The sequence below is a fragment of the Anser cygnoides genome, chromosome 1 (genome assembly GCF_040182565.1).
Source record: "Anser cygnoides isolate HZ-2024a breed goose chromosome 1, Taihu_goose_T2T_genome, whole genome shotgun sequence".
Classification (NCBI taxonomy): domain Eukaryota; kingdom Metazoa; phylum Chordata; class Aves; order Anseriformes; family Anatidae; genus Anser; species Anser cygnoides.
This window is the reverse complement of record NC_089873.1, coordinates 81,062,874-81,082,211: the sequence shown is the minus strand read 5'-3', so window position 1 is coordinate 81,082,211 and position 19,338 is coordinate 81,062,874. Positions and strand designations below refer to the sequence as shown.

Here is a 19,338-nt window from a genome sequence, read left to right as displayed (position 1 = left end):
GTTGAACTTAGCACATAAATTTTCAGTTATGACTAAAAAGTTAGAAAATTCTCCACAGATCAAAACTGCACATCCATACTGATAGTCAAGGAGTTTTCACTTTGGGGAACAAAGGATCAAACCCAGAATGCAAGAGTGACAAAGAAAGGAAGAATAAGTGAAAAGAAATATTGGTAAGAAATAAATTGTTTTAACTCTTAAAGATCTTCCTATTTCTGCTCATTTTCCAACAAAATATCATTAAATATTTAAGTCACTGCCACCTTAGATGGCATTTTACAGAGATTTTTTTGATAACTGAGATCCCAGTAAACCAAAAGCTTCCACCACAGTCTGAACTCTGAAATGAAGACTAGCATCTCCACAATAAACTACAGAGCTCTGTCCTTAAATACATCACATCGGTAACTACAGCAAACCAGAGCCCAGGTCCTGACAACAAACAAGTTCATACAGAACCTTCCACTTGACACAGAAGTAACACAGATCTGTGTTCTTGCAGTAATCTCGTGTCAACCAGAAATACCAAAAGCAACAAGGTGCTTTCATAATAAAGATTTGAACCTCTCGCCAATATTATGCCATAATTAACATATTGCAGACAAAATTGATCATTTTGCTTAGGATTTGTTTTTTAAAGGAAATATTTTGGTCATTATTTTACATAGAATAGGCTGTGAAATAGGACTGAGGGAGGTTCTGGACAGTGTAGTATTTAACCTAGATGGAAGCAAAAAGCATTACTGTTTGAACAACTCTTTTGAAGAAGTTTGTCAAAGTTCTTACCGAGCAAATATATGTATACCTATAAAAATCATTTCATTTCAATTCACTCTTTCCTTCTAATTTTGTAACAATGTGTTCGCTACTCTAAGTGAAGGTGTATTAGTTTAATTATTAACAGCTTATAAAGTAGTGAACTACCCAGAGATTTTTCTTAACATTTAGCCAGTGTACCTTTTAAAAATCTGAAATACAAATATATGTATTTAAATTAAGTGGTTATGTCTAAAAGTCTTTATGAAAAAAAAGGCATAAATATAGCATCAAATAATAGATGTCAGTTTGCTGTACAGAGCATCTTAAGTATCTGTACCAGTACTTCCTTCCTGTTACAACACAACCTGCATTAGGAAGGAGCAAGGAGGGCTTGGGGAATGGGGGGGGTGGGGTGGGTGGTACCTTAACTACACCAGCAAAATAAAGCAGTAAACCTTCAGCTGCATACAAGCCTTCTTGCTCCAACACTCCAACATGGAGCATGGACAAGACTGATTGCAGAAGGCATGCAGAAAAGAAACTTTCTGAAGGTGGAGAGCAAGAACAGCAACAGCAACAACAACAAAACCAGAAACAAATATAATGCCTCACTGCAATGGCAGCTGTGCCAATCCTATTTTGCACTAATCTTGTTTGTTTTCTTCCAGTATACCTGCCAAAGGAAATTCATTTGTATTTTGTTAAGACATCTGAATTTGAATGAGAAGAGGGAAGCTAGACTGCAGGAGGGCTTTTCTGGTAGTCATACTTGAAGGGGTGAGAAAGGGGCCGGGGAGTGTCTAATCTGAAAATAAAGCAATTCACAGGCACATGTTCTTAGTGCAATGATAATAGGTTCAAGATAGTAAAAATAATAATGATAATAAAAAGCAAATCATATCTGCAAGCACACACCCTTTATCTGTGATTTCTTTTTCCAAGAGAGGCAAGTGACTAAAGTACTCTTCTAAGGGACTCAGCCCCTCAAATAAAATCTGATTTCGACTTACCTGCTAGGTTGGTCTCAGTGCTAGGATCCTGGTAGACCTTCAGCCAGTCAGTACCAGTGCAGTCCTACTCCACGCTCTGGTTCCTGGTTCAGATAGGCAACAGGTGGGATGATTCTCAAACTATCTGCTGAGAAGGTAAATATGTAATTTTAAATAAATGCAGATAGACCTAGGCCAAAAAATATTTTTTTTAATTATATTTCTGACTCAAGCCTTTCCTTCAAGCCAGTGGACATGGACACGGTCATGAAAATTCAAGGTGGGGTGGTGGGAGGAGAAGATACAAACATTCATCTATCTACTTCTGAACAACTTCTACCTTGCAAGCCTGGTCTAAGTTCCTGTTTTGCCTGATTTGGACTATGTACCTTTACTTCAGCTTACTGGCCTTGCCAACACAACCCTACTAACCACAGGGCTATACAAAATCTTCTTCCTCCCATTATACCTTCCCCTATAAATATGCTATTAATAAAAGGTGGCCAATGCCAAGAGAAAGGAATGAAAGAAACCCACTTCACAGTAGATAATAGCCTGACAGGGCCAAATTTTTGGAGGAGGCAAGCCAAGGCTCTAATCTGCAGTTACCATCTAGCAGAACTATGTCATCCAAAAGACTTCTAAGAGTGCAGTGAGAAATATACATGCTTTATACCTGTTAATTTCATCATCTTTTCCTTACCTTATGTGTGTTTTCAGTAGCCTACTGTACTGGAGAGAGTAATGACTCTAGTCAGATTTTCTTAGGAAACAGAGATTTCAAGGCCAGATGTAGTAAGTCTAGCAAAGAGATGCCAAAGATGTGACAGACTAGAGTGCAACTTTGGCAGTAGAAGCCACAGAAATTCTTATTTACAGGCGCTGCTATGTCAAGGGTTTGCATCACTGCAGACCAAACTAATTATGGATATGCACCACCAGAGTCACTACTTACTAGTAGTCTCGGTGATTTAATTTGATCACTATACTGGTTGCATGGAGACAGGAGAATAATAGGAAGAAAAAAAAAAGAAAAAAAAAAGAATACTCCTGAGTTTATCAGCCTAGGACAGGAATGGAACTGCTTGTTATTTCTCCTTCCACACATCCTCCCAGAAAGGGCTCAGCCATCATAATACTGCCAAACACTGGAGAAAAGGAGGTAATATCTCGTCACCACTAAGCTCATATGCCCATCAGAAACCTTGCAACACACAGTCTGGAGCATTAGCTGTATCTCCATGGGCTCCTAATCACCAGATGACATTTTGTCTCTGATTAGCCTCTGAAGTAAATTGCTCAGAGGTAGAAGGTTAGATCTGGGGTGATAATCAAAGGGTAGGAGCAGCTCATCAGGGAAGGCTCCTCTGGTGTTTGATGGGCACCTGAATGTTTGTGGGAAGGGAAAAAATCATTGTATCTAAGCACATGTCTTTTGGCCCAGAAATGATGTTTTTGGCTGCTATCATCGTTCCTTGTGCCCTGCTTTAATTGTAGCTCTCAATGTTTACATTTACTGAATCCAGAGAAAGAGAAGCTATGATATGAACAGGGCTAGCCTCTGCTGTCTGAGAAAGCTTTCTGAGCCTCCATGTTCCTTTCAGGGTAGTGAGATGACAGCAGTCTGCTCAGACCTGTGACATGCCACGGGTGCTGAGCACTGAAGACATGGTTTACCACCCATGGTTTCCCATTCTTTACTTGAGAAAGGATATGGTAGCAGATAGGAAACTTTTCTCCATCTCCAATACAGCTACAGCATTGCCTGATACAAATTTCTGCAAAGGTTTTTGTATCAGCCTTTGCTCTCAGGCATCAGTGCTGAGGTTTCCATTCTCACTCAGGATCCCTGCTTGGTAGAGGAACCTTTGATACAACCACAGCTAATCAAAAAAAGCTGCAAAGGTGGGTTTTGCACGGAGGCATATCCAGCCCTTCTGAATAAGAAAGTTGGGGTTAGTTTCATAAAAAGCCTTTGATGGAGGAGAAAAAAGGAGGATTTGAAAGCAGGATATCCAGAGATACTAAGTTCGCTGCACCCCCACAATGTGCAACACAGTTACCAGGACACAAAGGAAACACATGAACTAATGGATTCTGTTTTTTTTTTTGCGTGTGTTTTTTTTTTGTTTTTAATTTAAAGAGTTCAGTTTTGCATCTGTGTGTACAGAGAATTAGTTCTTTTGCTTCATTTTCCTTCATTTAAATAAATTGCAGGAGGAAGGAGAATGAAAATAGGCACAATTTCCTGTATGCATCGTTTTACTAGTGCTCCTTCAGTGGGTTTTGTTTAGGGTAGACTATTATACAGCACATTATTTTTAAACAATTCAGTCACTCCTTCCCCAAATGTTCCTTCTTTAATGAAATGTGACACATCTGAAAACAGAGTGGGAAGTTTTTGTTGTTTGTACTTATAATCTTAAAACAACTATTGCTCATCCAAACAGTGCCAGATAGCAGAGCAGACAGAGCCAGCAACCCTTCAGACACTGAACTTTGAACTTCGGCCAGCCTTTGCCCTGGCCAGCCCTGTGACAGGAAAGCAGGCAGACTTTGAACCCCGGGTTCGGAGGCTGTGGCAGGGCTGCGAGCAGAGCAACAGCTGCTCTTTGCCACACGAACTTTGTACTCGGACACATGCACATTTAATCTCTATAACAGAGCCTTTGTTTTATTACTTATTAACATCTCCTCCTTAAGTAAAGTTCTTTGTTAGTGAGGCTTTAAAGCATGGCATAGGGTGCCTCCCACCCTCCCTGCCAAAAGCCCAACACTCAGCTTGATAGGATTACATTAACTATTAAGAAGTGCAGACAACAGAGGTTAGACTTTGTGCACCTTCTGAACACCATGGATATTTGTTGTCCGTGCTCTTCTGAGTGACTCAGTTGTAATAACCAGAGCTAATTAGGGAAAGCAGGCAATATTCTGGGGCTTGCCTTCACAGAGATCGCATCTTCAGATGATACCCCCAGTAATTCAGCCTGCAGCAACATCCTGCTTTATTTTACAAATTAGATAAAAAAATAAAATAATGGCAAGAAAGTGTCCGCCCACTCACATTTACTAGCTTTATTTTACTAAATTATTATGGGATCTCAGAGGCCTTTTGAAGCTGTTTTATATTTGTACAGCATTTTGCTATTGCTTTTACTATGGAGCGGTGTTGTGCTTAGCTTCTGTGTATTTCACCATAACATTTGCTAACATGCACAGCACAGCACATCCACGGAGAAGATATTCAAGGCCCAGATCCACCTGTATGCCATCCGTTTGTTAGCCTTCACTGAAATAAAACTTTGAACAGAAACAGAAATGAAGACCAAGGGGCCAAAGAAGATGCTTAAACCACTTTTGTGCCACAAGTGAAAGCTGAAAACATACATATGCATTTCTTGCAACAACACCTGGGAACAGAAACGTACTAGAAGATACTGTCAGTGCAATACTGTATCTTTTTTGTCATAACAATACAGCAAAAAAGATTAAGAAAGTAAAGGTTTCCTGAGCAATTCTTCAAATACAACTAGAATAAAACAAATACTAGAAGTATATCGCCTTTGGCTACAGCAACCACAAATATTTGTCACATCCTCTTTGAAAGAAATTATCTATAAACAGAGAGATCACAGTTACACTACTCCTATTTTTCATCACAACCATCTTTTCAACGTGATTTTTTTTCCATGCCTCCTTGGTCAGCTTTTTCTCCCGTTTTTCTCTTCCATATGAGAGGAGAGAACTCCCCACCCCACCAAGCTATTCTTCCTTTTTGTTAACAGAATGATTAAGGAAAAAAGAAAAAAAAAAAAAGGAAACTTTCAACTACTGTTTAAAGACAGGAGAGAAGAGAATAAATTGGGTCAAGAGGTTTTGAACCATTCCATTTCATGGATCTGGTCTGCCAGGTCTCTCAGGTGCTGTTGGGCAGTTCCTGAGTTTCCCTGAGAAAAGCCTATGACTGCGTATTTAGGTTTCTTTGTTTACTCACAAACTTCAGTTCACCACTTTGAAAGCACCTCACTGATCTAACCCTAGAGTTTGATTTGCATACTTTGCAGAGAGCAGAGTGACAGAATTTGACAGTATTTCTTTTCTTGTGTTGACACTGTCCTCAGTAACAGTACTGCCAGCCCTTCAATGGCTGCAAAGCAGCTGGCATAACTACAAGAATGTTATGCCTTATTATTTTGCTGTTTCAGACCAGTAAGCCATGATCTCTTCTCTTTAAGGTGCCCCCATTCACACTGTTCATGTCTTCTCACCTCACCTCTGGAACGCTGCCCTCCCATCACATGGGTCTATCATGATGATCATGAGATTTATCTGTTGCTAAGAATATACGTGATCATTTCGAATAGATCCTACTTTACTTCTGGGTACAGGTTCTGAATGGTGATAAACAATTAAGCTCTTAGGTTGATTCTGGATAACATCTTCCTGCTCTTTGCATCGCTTCATCAAGGGCGTTGGGCCCTTGTTTACGAGGGCAGGCACAAAGATCTGTGCCATTTGCTTGGCTGAGGACAGTCAGAGACATGAATTTGAATAAAGTTAAGCAAACCATAACAACCCTGTGAACAAAGCAGGAAGGCCTCTGGTAAACCACAATACCTTTAATTAAAATAAATAAATAAAGAGGTAAACAAACTTGGAAAGAGTGCAGAGAAGAGCAACAAGAATGATTTAGCTCTGGAAAAAGAGAAGACTCTTTCCAATGAGACATTGAACTAAATGTATTTTGCTTCAAAGAGAAGATTATAATCTTTAAGAGAGTAGACAAGAAGATATTTCAGAAGACTGTAAATTAGTGGGCAGACATGCAACACAATCCAGTATTTGCAAGTTCAATCTAGAGATAAAAAGCAGTGTTTTAAGTATAATTAGCTACTGAGGTGAATTGTCAAAAGATGCAGTAAATTTTCCATCACTAAGAAAATACTTTAGTCACTGTATGCTTAGCTTATACTAGATCCCAGAAGTCTCAGTCAACACAGGCCCAATAAACTTTAAGCACAAGCAATCCCCTCTCTCCAAAAATTGTGCCTGTTGCTAATTCCAAAGTAGATGATTTTTTTCCTGAGTAATTTGAGATGGGAGAATCATGACAAGTGGATAATTAGTGTATACAACACCAGGTCACGTAGACATAATATATGTTACACTAGCAGTTCTCAGCCCAGTGCTTCCATAAAAAGAAAAAAAAACCCTAATATCTCAATTCAGATTAAAATAAATAAATAGAAGAAAAAACAAAACAAAAACAAAAACAAATAAAAGAAGAAAACAAAAAAGAGTGTCACTTTATATATAATTTTAAAAACATACAAAATTGTGTATAGTGTTGTAATACGTTTATTAGAGCCAGAATCCACCACAGACTGGAAAGGTTTCAGACTAGCATTCTCAAGCCCTCTACCAAATCACTCTCAGAACATTTCATTATTGTTCTACACTCTAAAGTAAAAATATAACTAACAGAAAATTATTTTTCTTTCTGGTCCTCTAGGAGTTTATATGGATGGTTCCTATTAACACTAATCAGAGTTAAGGGCAGAAATCCCCTGTAGACAACCATGTTGTCTGGGGATACATCCATAATTAATATGTTCTGAGATTCTAATTTTGAAATAAAGTAATCAGGCTTAAGATGAGTTATATTAAGATCAATAAATCTGTGACTGAATATTTGCCTATATATATATACTGTATCCGATGTCAGACCAATGTATAGTTTACAAGACAACTTCAGATAAAATAAGTTATATCTTAGTTGTATTTGGAAGCATGAAATACAAATACAGAAGACGAAAAAAAAACCATGGTGGGGTTTATTTTCTTCTTTTTGTTTCTTGCTCTTCTTTGCAGTACATCATTACTGTAAGTATTAATGTTCATCATTGTTCTTTTTCACATCATAGTGCTCAGACTCAGCAGAGCTAACATAATCCTAACACTTCTGATTTTACAAACTAAAATTACCATGCAGCATCATGGGAATATTTGTAATATGAAAGATCTGGAGCAGGGACCTTCTGACAAGTACAAGGAGGAGAGAAGAGAAAGCTAGATGGCTTGAACATGAGTGGCTTTGTGAATAAGTGACACTGTAATGGGATAAGGAATGCAAAATAAAATGATGCCAACAGAATTTGGTTTCAGTATTATTTAAGATTTCTGTCACTGAAAGAGACATTTTCAAGTCTGTCGCTGCTGAAGCTCCAACACAATTGATGCCCAAGTCATACATAATGTATTATACAACACAGCATATTAACTCAACTTCAAAGTGTTAATATGTCATGAAACTTAATTCAGATATCACAGATTATGCAAAGGAGATAGAGATGTGGAAACACTCTCTTGTTTCTCAAAAGTGTCAGCCAGTCTTTGCTTTGTGTCCCAGTCCAGGACACAGAAGTAGCTCTCTCCATGCCTCTTTCACAAGGTGAGTACTGAGTGGCTCTCTACCCCTGTATTTTTGGCAAATAGATTCTCTACTGAGGGTAAAATGATGCATTCCAAAAAAGAGCAGAAACCTTAAAATATGAGAGAACAGCCCAGGTTTTGCTGTGCCACAGATGCAGATACATTTTATGATGTGGAGGTGGAAGTTGTATAATATGAACACAGAAGGATTCCTTGTTTTCTTTATCTCCAAAAAATCAAAATCCTAGCTTTAGTGCTGTATGGGTAAAGAATCCCATAATCTCTGAATGTCCCTGAATCGAGGGCAGTGATGCATACAAACTATTTTCTTGACTGGCACTTGGGTATAAAGAGTGCAAGCCTTTGTTTCATTATCTCAGCTGGGAATGGCGTTATGTGGAGAGTCACCTAATGTCCCCGTCAGCTGAGAATGGAGTCCATGACAAGGCACAATACTTAAAACGGAGGTAGAGATCTTCTCTCATTTCCACACACACTGTTTCCTAGTCTCTAACTAAATTATCTCTCCCTGTGACCTTCCAGACTTCTTTATACAAACCACTACAAAAGGAGACCATAAATAGCCTCAATGAAAATTATATCGCAAGCAGCAGAGGGAAAGCATCCATAGGAAGCTTTGGCTTATGGCATGAAGTCTGAAGGGAGGATGCAGAGAAAACAGAGCCAGGCTATTTTCAGTGGTGCCCAGTGACAGGACAAGAAGCAGTGGGCACAAACTAGGACACGGGAGGTTCCCTCTGAGTGTCAGGAAGCACTTCTTAACTGTACGGGCGACAGAGCACTGGCACAGGTTGCCCAGAGAGTCTGAGGACTCTCCATCCTTGGAGACATTCAAAAGCTGTCTGGACATGGTTCTGGGCAGCCTGAACTAGGCTTAAATACTAAATACTTAATATAGAGTACCCTGTATCATCCATTTTCTTTTGGTGCGTTAACTTCTGACAAACCAGCTAAGGCTTTTAAAGAATGTAATTATAATATACTGCTAAGCAAAATACTTCATGATTTCATTCTGAAATTCTATAGGATTCCTGTGGTTTGAAGCAAGAATTCAAAATATAAAACAGACTGTTAGAGAAGTGCCTTTTTCTTTGTGAGGCAAACATCAACGTATTTTTAATTAAAACACAACTCACACACATTCATGCACAAAACCCCACAAAACAGCCAGAACACCCCAATTCTTGAAATTTTGAGGAATCTACTTACAGTTAATGAACTATGTGAGTTTAAGCCCTCTTTTTATTCTTCATAATAAACTGATGCTTTCATTATTCAGGCTGAGGGAACACACTCACAAGAATAGATTGAATTTAGACTAGCTGGACAGTTCAGTGGATTTAGAGGCAAAGTAAAATAAACTGGGACAATAGATGAAGGCCAAGATTCACTGTAAGAAGGCAGGCAATATATACTAGCTGAGACAGGACGTATCCCTCAATGGCCAGTGTGCACAGAATGGGGAGAAATGAAAGCAAAAAGATACTGCCTGCAGAAGACAGCTCATGGAGAGAAGCCTTGTATAGGAGAGAGATCCCACATGTAGTAGAAAAATCTTGATATTACTTAAGAATACTCAGAAGTAGCAAGGAGTTGTATTTTGTGTCCTTTTGTAATCCTATGTCTTGTAAATTGGAAAACCTACATGATTAAAGCTTTGACAAATAGGGTGTTTTAGTTACTGGGACCCCTTAATTCTCAAGGACTAAGGCTGCTCGACCATGAGTTTCCACACACAGAAGGATACTTGACTGTAGGCACACTCGGAGCCAGGTCAGGGTAGGGGGTTAAATAAGGAGCTCCGAAGACAAAAAAAAAGAAAAGGTCAGAATTCACAGGGCCCACAGACTGATAGCAAAATTCAACCAAAATACAGGAGGAAGATGTTTACCACAGATTCTGTAGGCACTCAAGTGCATTACAACCCATACTGATGACTCCCTTTGCACTGCTGACATCTACTAAAAACATTCCTTCTGTAAACTCACCTTTCAATACTACCAATCCCCAGAAATGCACTTCTAAAAAATATGATTCATAATTTAGCAGGCTCTACCCTGTTACTAATACACACCACTAAAGAGATTGTTTTCCATAACTTGGCCAGATTATTTGAAGACTCCATCTAACATACAGAAATATGGGAAACTAAATCATATTCACTCTTTGATAGAAGTAAAGAAATAAACACTAACAAAATGAGGAAACATCAAAACACGTCACCAGATCATACTTAACAGTCAAGTTCTCCATCAGGTACTTCACCGGGCATCCAGCTCCAGCCTGCACTCGCCAATGTACTTCTTTCTGGTTCCTTCCTGGCAGGAGCTCCAGGTTCTCCTCCTCTCCCTTCAGCCAAGCAGAGTGTCCTGATCTCTCTTACACGTTCCTCACGAGAGCTTACTTCCTACTTTCTCCTCTAATAGGAATCCCATTCCAGAGCTTCTGCCAAATATGGCTGTGAAGGCTTAGTTTTCCCATCCCCTGTTTTCTGCAATTAGACTTGGGATTTAATAGAAGACGTAGGATATGTAATTAAGACTTAGGGTGTAATAAAAGGGATGCTTTTATTTTGGTGTTTAAATTTTCTGCTCTACTGTGACTGTTTTAAATTTGTATTTCTATCATTCTCTAATTAGCATCTCTCTTCTGTCTTTAGGCTGGCTTTTCCTGTTTATAAGACTGTGGTAAAACATCATAAATCACTTAACCTACAAAAAATGATTGTACTAACAATTTACAAAAGTTGCAATTATAAATTTGCTCTCAATACTATATAGAGAATAAAGATGACAATAATTCTAACAGAAGATGGATATGAGAAAGGGGTTGCTTGAACAATTGAGACCTTTTCCCACATAGAGAGTAAAATTTCTGGGGACTTCCTCACAGTAAATAAAACAATCTCTATGAGGCTAATTAGTTCAGGTGTGGCAGTGGGCTGATGAGTCTAGAAGGTGGTTCACCTGTAGTCAGTTCAGGTATTCACCCACCACCAAATAACTTGAACATGTTTCCTCCATCTCGCATGCTCCTAACATAGTTTCTGCACACATCCTAGCATGGAGGAAAAGCAAAAGCACAGGAACCAAGACAGTAGGCTCACCAGGACCAAAAGCAACCAATCAAAAAGGTAGAAAAGGCAAAAAAAATAATGGTGATGAGGAACACATAGGTGTAATTTCCCTCCAATTCCTCTAACTCATCCATTTTCTCACATCCCTCCCCTTGCTCCTCTGTGACAGTTATTCAAGTTGTACAGTCTCCATTTTCCTTTATCCTATTAAGTGCTTTGATTACAGCTGTCTTTCAAAATGTTGCTGCATGTTTGAACACTAAGCACAAACCTAGAGAGAACCTATATAAGGCTGTTTCCCCAACATCAGACACTCTGAAAGGAAGCCAAGTCCCCAAACAAGTCAGCCATCAACTTAACAACAGAGTGCCACCAGACACTAATTCCTTCTTTATCATTTGTTTCAGTCCAATAACACTACCATACTCAGTATACTCTTCAAACAAGTAAAAAGAATCACTGTCAAACACACTGAACCCTCTTTTTCCATCTGAAGTGCACAAATCTTCAAGCTTCTGTTCTCCTCTGCAACAGAGTGTGAAGCTAACTACATGTTAAAATGGGCTTTCAGTTCAAAAGCATTCAATAAATTCATACATAGAATATATACCTTCAACTTCATGATAAGCCAGTTGACTATGCAGTAAGCACTGCTGAAGGAAACCAGTCATAGCAGAGCTCTGACAGGCATTTAAAATAGATTACACAACAAATGAAAACATCATCGTCGACTTCTGCATCATGACATGACTCTGTTCTTTGATGCTGGTCCATGAAGTAATGAATCTATTATGCATCTTTGATCCTTTACACCAGCTTCTGCCAGAAAATCCACTTCGAGGATATTCCTTACATTCCAAGTCTTGAGAAGCTTTAGTTTGTATTAATTAATTAAAAAGAAAAGAAAAAGATATGTGCGTGCCTTAGGGCAATATGCAGCCTGATCCCACTGACAGCTTTCCTTATGGCTTTGAAATCCATTACTTTCTGCAAAAATAGGAACTCTGTGGCAGTCTTCAAAAAGAAGCTTCCACCTTCAACGCAGGAACTGCAGTTGCTTCAGTGGCATATCTCCATGCAGCACCGAACAGCAATTACACAGTGAGTATAATGAGTATGCCAGCAAGCATGTATGAAAAAGAGTGTATGTAAAAACAGAAATCACTGATAACAGCTATTCAAAGCTCATCCCACAGACCCTTTTCTGAGTAATAATTCCTGGGAGAAGGGAGGGGAGAATCAAAACAAGTCTGGCCGCACATCTTGCTGTTGATTTTTGAGTGTGAGGTCTGCAGACATTTATACCAAATATGGTAATTTACTCACAGGGGCTGAGTTCTTCACTTGGTTTTTGCAATCATTGGACACAGGAGGAACTCTTAAGACTTTCTTCTCCTGGGTCAACAAGATCTAAAGGAATTTAAGAGAAATTGGCTGTCTGTTCTAAGGAAAGCCATTGGTGCAGAAGTAAGATCAAAACATAGACTTAGGGGAGCTTTGACCCTATACACAGATGCTGGTCCAGAAAATTTGACATTGACTCCTTTGTAAACCTCCTGCTAGAAGAACAGCCCCTTTAGCTAAGTACAATTTAAATCAAGTCAAAGCCATGCACATCTTCCATTCACTCAGTAAGAACACAACTGTTAGACTTTCTCTTTCTTGGGTACACTACCAGTTGTGGGCTTTACCTCTCACAGTATTTGTCTGTGCAGTAAGGATGGATGGATCACACACATGACAGCTTTCTCCCTGCCCATCATCCCTTCCAAAACAGAGACAAAGGCTGTAAGGTCTGTTCTGAAAGCTGGCTGATAATTGCATAGACTAATTATTAGTCTTTCATCTTAATAAGCAGCATTTCAAAAGCATTTTATTAACCAGTCTTGTTACAGGTAGGGACGGTTGTAAGGTGTGGGTTTTTATGGTTTTAGAGTCCTTTTCATTATTAAATCACTGTTGAGGTTTCTACAACTTCTGTTACAGGGCTTGTAATAGCTTGACACCCCCACTGCTTTTTCAATTCCAATTCATTTTCTGGGTGAGTCACTATCTAAAATTATTAGTATACTTTCCAGATATCACTATCTAGAATAATCAGTCTCCTTTTGTTAATAGATAGAGTAATAACATACCTATTTTTTAAGTTCTGTGACAGCATCCCACTGGGATAGAATAGAAGGAAGATTGATGTATTATTAATGTTATAAATAATTAAAATGAACAAAATATGCAAAAAGAGGAAAGTGTTAACCATAGGAAAAATTATCACACAAGCTTTAATGCAAACTATTGGTTCCATTTCTACAGAGTTCCACCCATATACATTCTGTACTCATTTATGTCCCTGCAAAGCATATGTAAAACCTTACCAGATCAAAATGATATAATTTCCCACTCGTTTTCCACACGTGGAGTTATCTACAGAAGGTGCAAGGCAGGGGAGAGAGTGGTCAGTCAGTCGTGCTTTAATTTCTAGCTATTTTTGCCTAAGCCCTGAATGGCCTGCCAATTACAAACAGTACCAGCTGGGCTGTAAGAAGAGTAGGCTAAGAAGGACACACAGAAGAAGAAAATATTGATGTAAAAATAAAGAGCTGAGGACAAGTTCAGAGTGGGGAGACCTGATGAGGATCCCAGCTCTGTTGTTCGCATGCCTCACTACAGCCCTATCCCCTCCCCAGTTCAACCCTCCAAAGAAAGGAAGAAGAATTAAAAAAAAAGAATCCTGGTTGCAGAGCAGACATAACTTTCATCTGACAGGGAGACGTTGCTGACCCACAGCTGCCCTCCTGGCCTTGCGGATGTATCCTCATAGCTACAGTATGGAGGCGCAGGGGAGCCTGAAGTTCATTGTAGCTCTCTGCCCTTTCCTGGTAATCCTGCCCTAGTAAGTCAAGATGGAAATAAACCTTGCCCACCTCCAGCTGAAGGATGAGAATGAGGTGTCCACATCCACTTCCAGGTTCTACTCATCAGGGCACATAGTTCCTGAAGGTTCCCAGGCAGAAAAGGGTGGTGGGTTAAGGAAGCCTCCTGCATCCCTGCCCTGCCATCATCACTCCCCTTTCAGGCCTGTTTCTCCTCTGGCCTCACAGTTGCCTGAGGGGAACAGCCTGCAGAACAGAGCTGCCCATGCAGGATCTGCCCGCATTTCCATCAGAACTGCCTTGCTGCACAAGAACAGCACTGAGGTTTTCCTGCACGGGAAGCTACTGGCAGCTGCATGTGGAAGAGGAGGATTCTCTGCTCTGCTCTACTCCCACAGCCCTCACCAACAGCCTCTTCAAACAAAACATTGAGAGAGACAGTCCCCAAGAAAATCTGGGAGGTGAGGAGGCTTGAACTTTGCAGTGGGATCATCATCTAGATGTAGCCTTACAGCACAGCGAGGACCATGTCCTACCCTTTTCAGAGCATAATCCAGATACCTAATAATTAAAAAAAATTGGGTTTATCTATGTAAGAAAAAGTAAGCAGCAAAAAAAGGAATTGCAGATGATGATGAGGAAGATCAAGCTCTTCCGAAGGGTCTTCTTTTTCGTCTCAGATAATTAATAACAATACAGTTGGGTTTTCATTTGTTTTTTAATGATCATCTCATGTGAGCTTTATTCCAAATGCCAAAACCCAAAGATTTTCAGGAACATGGCAGCCTTACTGTTTTAAAAGCTCTTTCCTTATTCCATGTCACAGGGAGAATATAGCAAATATCTCTGCTAAACAGAACTTGATGAACGCCTATTAGCAGAGTCACATCCTGAGCAGCTACTGAGAGAACGAAGTATAAACACTAACATTAGAAGACAAAGATTTTGTTCCATCACTGTTAGGATGTCAGCACTGGATTCACACTGGTGTATATATAGAAATTTCACATTTGGCAAAGCAGTTGTTTTGGAAACTGATCTGCTTTCATGACTACTGTTATCTATGAAAAAAAGAAGAGTTTTACCCCATGCTTTACTGTAATCTGCTTATTTGTGGATGCAAACCAGTTTAAAAAGAAGTATATTTATACACACGCATTTCACTGTGTATCAGCATCATACCAAAAACCTCTAGTTTCTTCCCTGCTCTCATTTTCATGGCCTTGTAGGAGAGGCAAGGCAGAGGAACCCAATATGAGAAGCCAGCAGGCCATAACTCCACAACTACAGACAAGCAACAATTAATCACATTTACCAGCTAGGCAGGTAGATCTTGTTGTCCTTTAACAGTGAAGGAAATACAAAGCTCCTCTCCCTGAGCACTGATTGTCCAAGTGATATCTGAGCTCTCAAAAGCAGCTCCTGAGCCACTGAGATACTTACAAATGAAGGAAACCAAAACCCAGATATGCCAGTCTTCAGCTTAATCCGTATTTTCAAAGAAGAATTGAAAGCACAACCAATTGCTAAAGTAGAAGATTTATCACCATTTTTCCATGCTACATCATAACTTACTCCTCCTGTGCCACAGGTCCAAGTCCCTTGGGGCTCATTTGGGCTGTGACCCCAGCAGCCTGCTCAAAGGAGGGCCTGCCCCAGCTCATGGCTGTGGAAGTGCAGTGCTGGAGACTGACAGACTCTCCCTCCCTTGGAATAAGGAAGAGAACAAGGCATAAAGCTGTCAAGTATGTCTACTGCAGGAATGAGGAAAAAGAACACACACACACACAAACCCCACCAAACTTGTATTCATCTTTTAGTCTTGCTCTCAAGCTACTAACCTTTCTGTTTTAGCTTTCTCCATACATGCATAACTCATTGATTCATTCTGACAATTACATAATGCTTTTGAAGTGCAAAGAGAGACCAAAAAGCATATCCAAAATCTAGGACAGCTATAGCTCATCTGTTTCTTATGGTTCCTTAGCATAGGTTTTATTTCCAAGTGAGTCAGTCACGTTTCAGTGAGTCTAATGGAGTTATTTTTGAAACCCTTCCAAAATGCTTGGACTAAGATGTGATGATATACTGACCCCTTGGAGGGGGAAGGGGTTACAGACATCATTTCATGAGACCACACAGAAATGTTAAGATTATCTGTGGAATCTCTCCCTGAGTCACTCAGCAGAACTTAAGCACAGAGAAATCCACCTTTTTGAAAAAAGATATGGGTCTTATTTTAGCTGCTGAAGATGATTTAACCCAGGACTGCTCAATAAAAAATACCTCCATATTGCAATTTGATCCCTGAGTTGAGGGAGCCCCTCACTGGCTTTGTTAACTCAACTTAAAGCCCCCTGAATGAAGAAAGTTGCAACAAAGATGCATGGAATGCGAAGTCTTATTTGTTATAGCAGTGCACTGATCTCAACCTTCACACAGACTCCAGTCTCCTGTTGACCCAAAAGATGATGAAACGAGCATTTCAAGCATGTAGGCAGAATGTGTAGGCAGAGTTGGGTGATGACTGGGGCATGTCAATAATGTCACACAGCTGGAACGCTGCCTAGTCCATGGCAAACAGCTGTTCTCCAAATAAGTAATCACATAGAAGGAGGTAGAACTTAAATCCTCCATTTTCAGAGAGGGGGACAGTACTTCTCCTGATGCTGCCTCTTAAAATTATTTTCTCTTTTCCCTTCTAATTTTATGCTGAAATGGTCTAGCCATGATGTGTAAAGTGACGATGTGTCTCACACATGTAAGTGTGAACTATAGGCATAGCAGTATTTCGCCTTCACAAATCATTTAACAGCAGTGTCACTCCAGATGCAGAAGGATTCAGCAATCACTGAATTAACTTCTGAGATTCTTTGAAAGCAAAGTCAAGTTATAAGAGTGAAATATGCTTTTTTACTACTGTTCAGTTACAGGCAGAATATAAAGTTGAGGTCAGTTTCTAAAAAATCCAAGACCAAAGTTAAGTGCTTAGTCTATGTTAGTGCTTAACTATCTTAGTTATCACTTCAGTAAAGCACACACAAAAGCCTAGAGCTAGAGGCCTCAAGGTGGGAGATACATTGGAAACCAAGCCATGAGGTACATTGGTTTGGATGTACCTCATCTATGAAGCCAAAAAAAAAAAAAAAAAGAGAGAGAGAAATACAGAAAATGCTTTTTATAAAAATCTGAGTTAGTCCATCTAAATGAAACATTATCTCATAGATGCTTAAAGATAATAGCAGGCAGGATAACAACCATAAGCAAAACAGAATATAGCTTTCATCTTCTCAGAAGTGTTTGAAAACCCAGCCCATGCCAGGACAAAACGGCTGGTATTTGCCTCTAACCATCCAGTCATCCTATTTTTGAGGATCACAGAGATAAACAATTCCCTGAAGTATACTGTAATTCTGCAGCACTGATGAGCCCAATATCAATTCCTGTGTTAAGGGCAAGTTCAAAGACTATTCAGTATTTGCTTGATAAGCTTCTCAGAGAGGTCATTAACTAGGACAGTTAGCTATCCTCCTCACTGTTTTTTTTTTCTCTCATTGAGATCTCCATTTTTGAGAACTTTCCCTAGTTGCCTAGGCACATCCAAAAGGAAAGGTACACGTACAGCTGTAAGCTGATACGCACATACCTTAGCCTGGACTAGGCTATGACTTGTTTGAGGTTAAGCACATATGGGGCCAGGAAATGGGTTTAACTAGCTGAAGGATGAAGCTCTCACAGGGCTGAACAGAAGACAGGAATACAATGGAAAACATTTGCAAGGCTTAGGTCTAGTGAGAAAGATATTCCAGGAGGTGATTTGGGAAGCTCCATGTGTTACTCATCTCCATCACTCAAGCCTTGGGAACAAACAAAACCCACCAGATGAGAACTGTAGAGGTGCCTCATCCTGCAGAGTTAGCTGCTGCTGATTAAAGCTCCAAACCCACCAATGGTTTGGTGCTTTCCTGCACTGGCTCTGCAGGTGACCAGAGTAGTCAAGGGGTAGTGAAGATAACCAGCCCCTAGACACAGTTATTTGTTGCACAGGGCATTCGTCAGGACAGCTCCAGTTGTCCCAGTTAACACACCTGCCCTTCAGACAGCCTACGGAGTCTAAAATAACACCAGAATAGCCCCTTGCTGATACAGGGATACTGCTCCACCACAGCAGCAGTTTTCACCTGATGGAGCAGCATGACAGAAGCAAGCCTTTCCATCACGACCTCCTCACTCTCAGTTGCCAGTGAGCTGTTACCAGCAAACTGCTCCAGTAAGAAGCTTCAGCTGCGTCTATGCAAGGTGTCTGCCAGTCAAACACTAATTCCTACAGCCCTGAGCAAGACAGGCCTACTCAGGTCTGTCACGTAGGCACAGCTCCATAAGTCTGAACTAATGGCAACTTTGCCATGGAATAGCTACTGCCTAATGCAGGACCCAGAGGCTCCAGCAAACATCCCCAAGCTTTCTAAACCCAGAAGCACCTGGATTTGCCTGAGGCCATCACAAGCTGCAGATGCAGACTATTCATTGTGGCAGGTTTCAGAGAGCACCCAGGGAGCCTTGGAGCAGTGGTTGGCTGCTCTCTGGGCCCGCGGAGCAGAGACAGGAGAATGCTCCAGAGGCACCAGGCATCAGGACAACCAGGAGGTACAGGACAACCAGGAACTACAGATGCCTGAAAGGAAGTTAAAATACAAAAGATGAAAATTCAAAGCTGAAGGTATTCAGAGCCACCTCTCCCATTTTAAAACAGGAAGAAAATTCAGCTGACAAAACCAGCAGGATAATACCAAAGAGAAGAAAAAGGATGAACCCCCCAGCACCAGACAGCTCCTTCCCCTGTGCCAGCAGTGGCAGCACAGTGCCAGCAGGGGACAAGCGGTGGCCCTGCCAGGACATCAGCACCCTGCTGTGGCACCTGTGCCTCCCTCACCAGTAGAGATTTTAGCCTTAGGAGTTCTGTCAGGGGACACACAGACAGCATGGCTCCTGGAGGAAAGAACTAGTACAAATCTCTCTGTTTCTTTGTTTTTCAACATGCCACATACAAATGCCACTCTTTGTCTCAGAAGATCCCACCTGAGTAACATCATCAAGGCGCTTAAGTGTCACCATGAAAACCGTGCCCTTCTAGCACATATGCATATCCACTTGCAGTAGATGGGATATATAAACTTTCCTGGGCTAATTA

At 40.3% G+C, this 19,338-nt stretch overlaps 1 protein-coding gene across 5 annotated transcripts in view; it reads right to left on the bottom strand.

Annotated features, from left to right (window-relative positions):
* Positions 1 to 13,668, bottom strand: part of NRIP1 (nuclear receptor interacting protein 1) — a 112,255-nt gene extending 98,587 nt beyond the window's left edge. For 2 of the 5 annotated variants that reach the window (XM_067001094.1, XM_067001169.1), the window contains exons 1-2: positions 10,435 to 10,585; positions 1,770 to 1,893 (exon numbers count right to left, since the gene is read on the bottom strand). The gene's annotated coding sequence lies outside the window, so the exon portion shown is untranslated. Of the gene's footprint in view, positions 1 to 1,769; positions 1,897 to 10,434; positions 10,586 to 13,649 lie in introns of those variants that run through there. The other 3 variants (XM_067001101.1, XM_067001112.1, XM_067001109.1) reach the window with 3 other exon arrangements.
* Between the last annotated feature and the right edge of the window lie 5,670 nt (positions 13,669 to 19,338).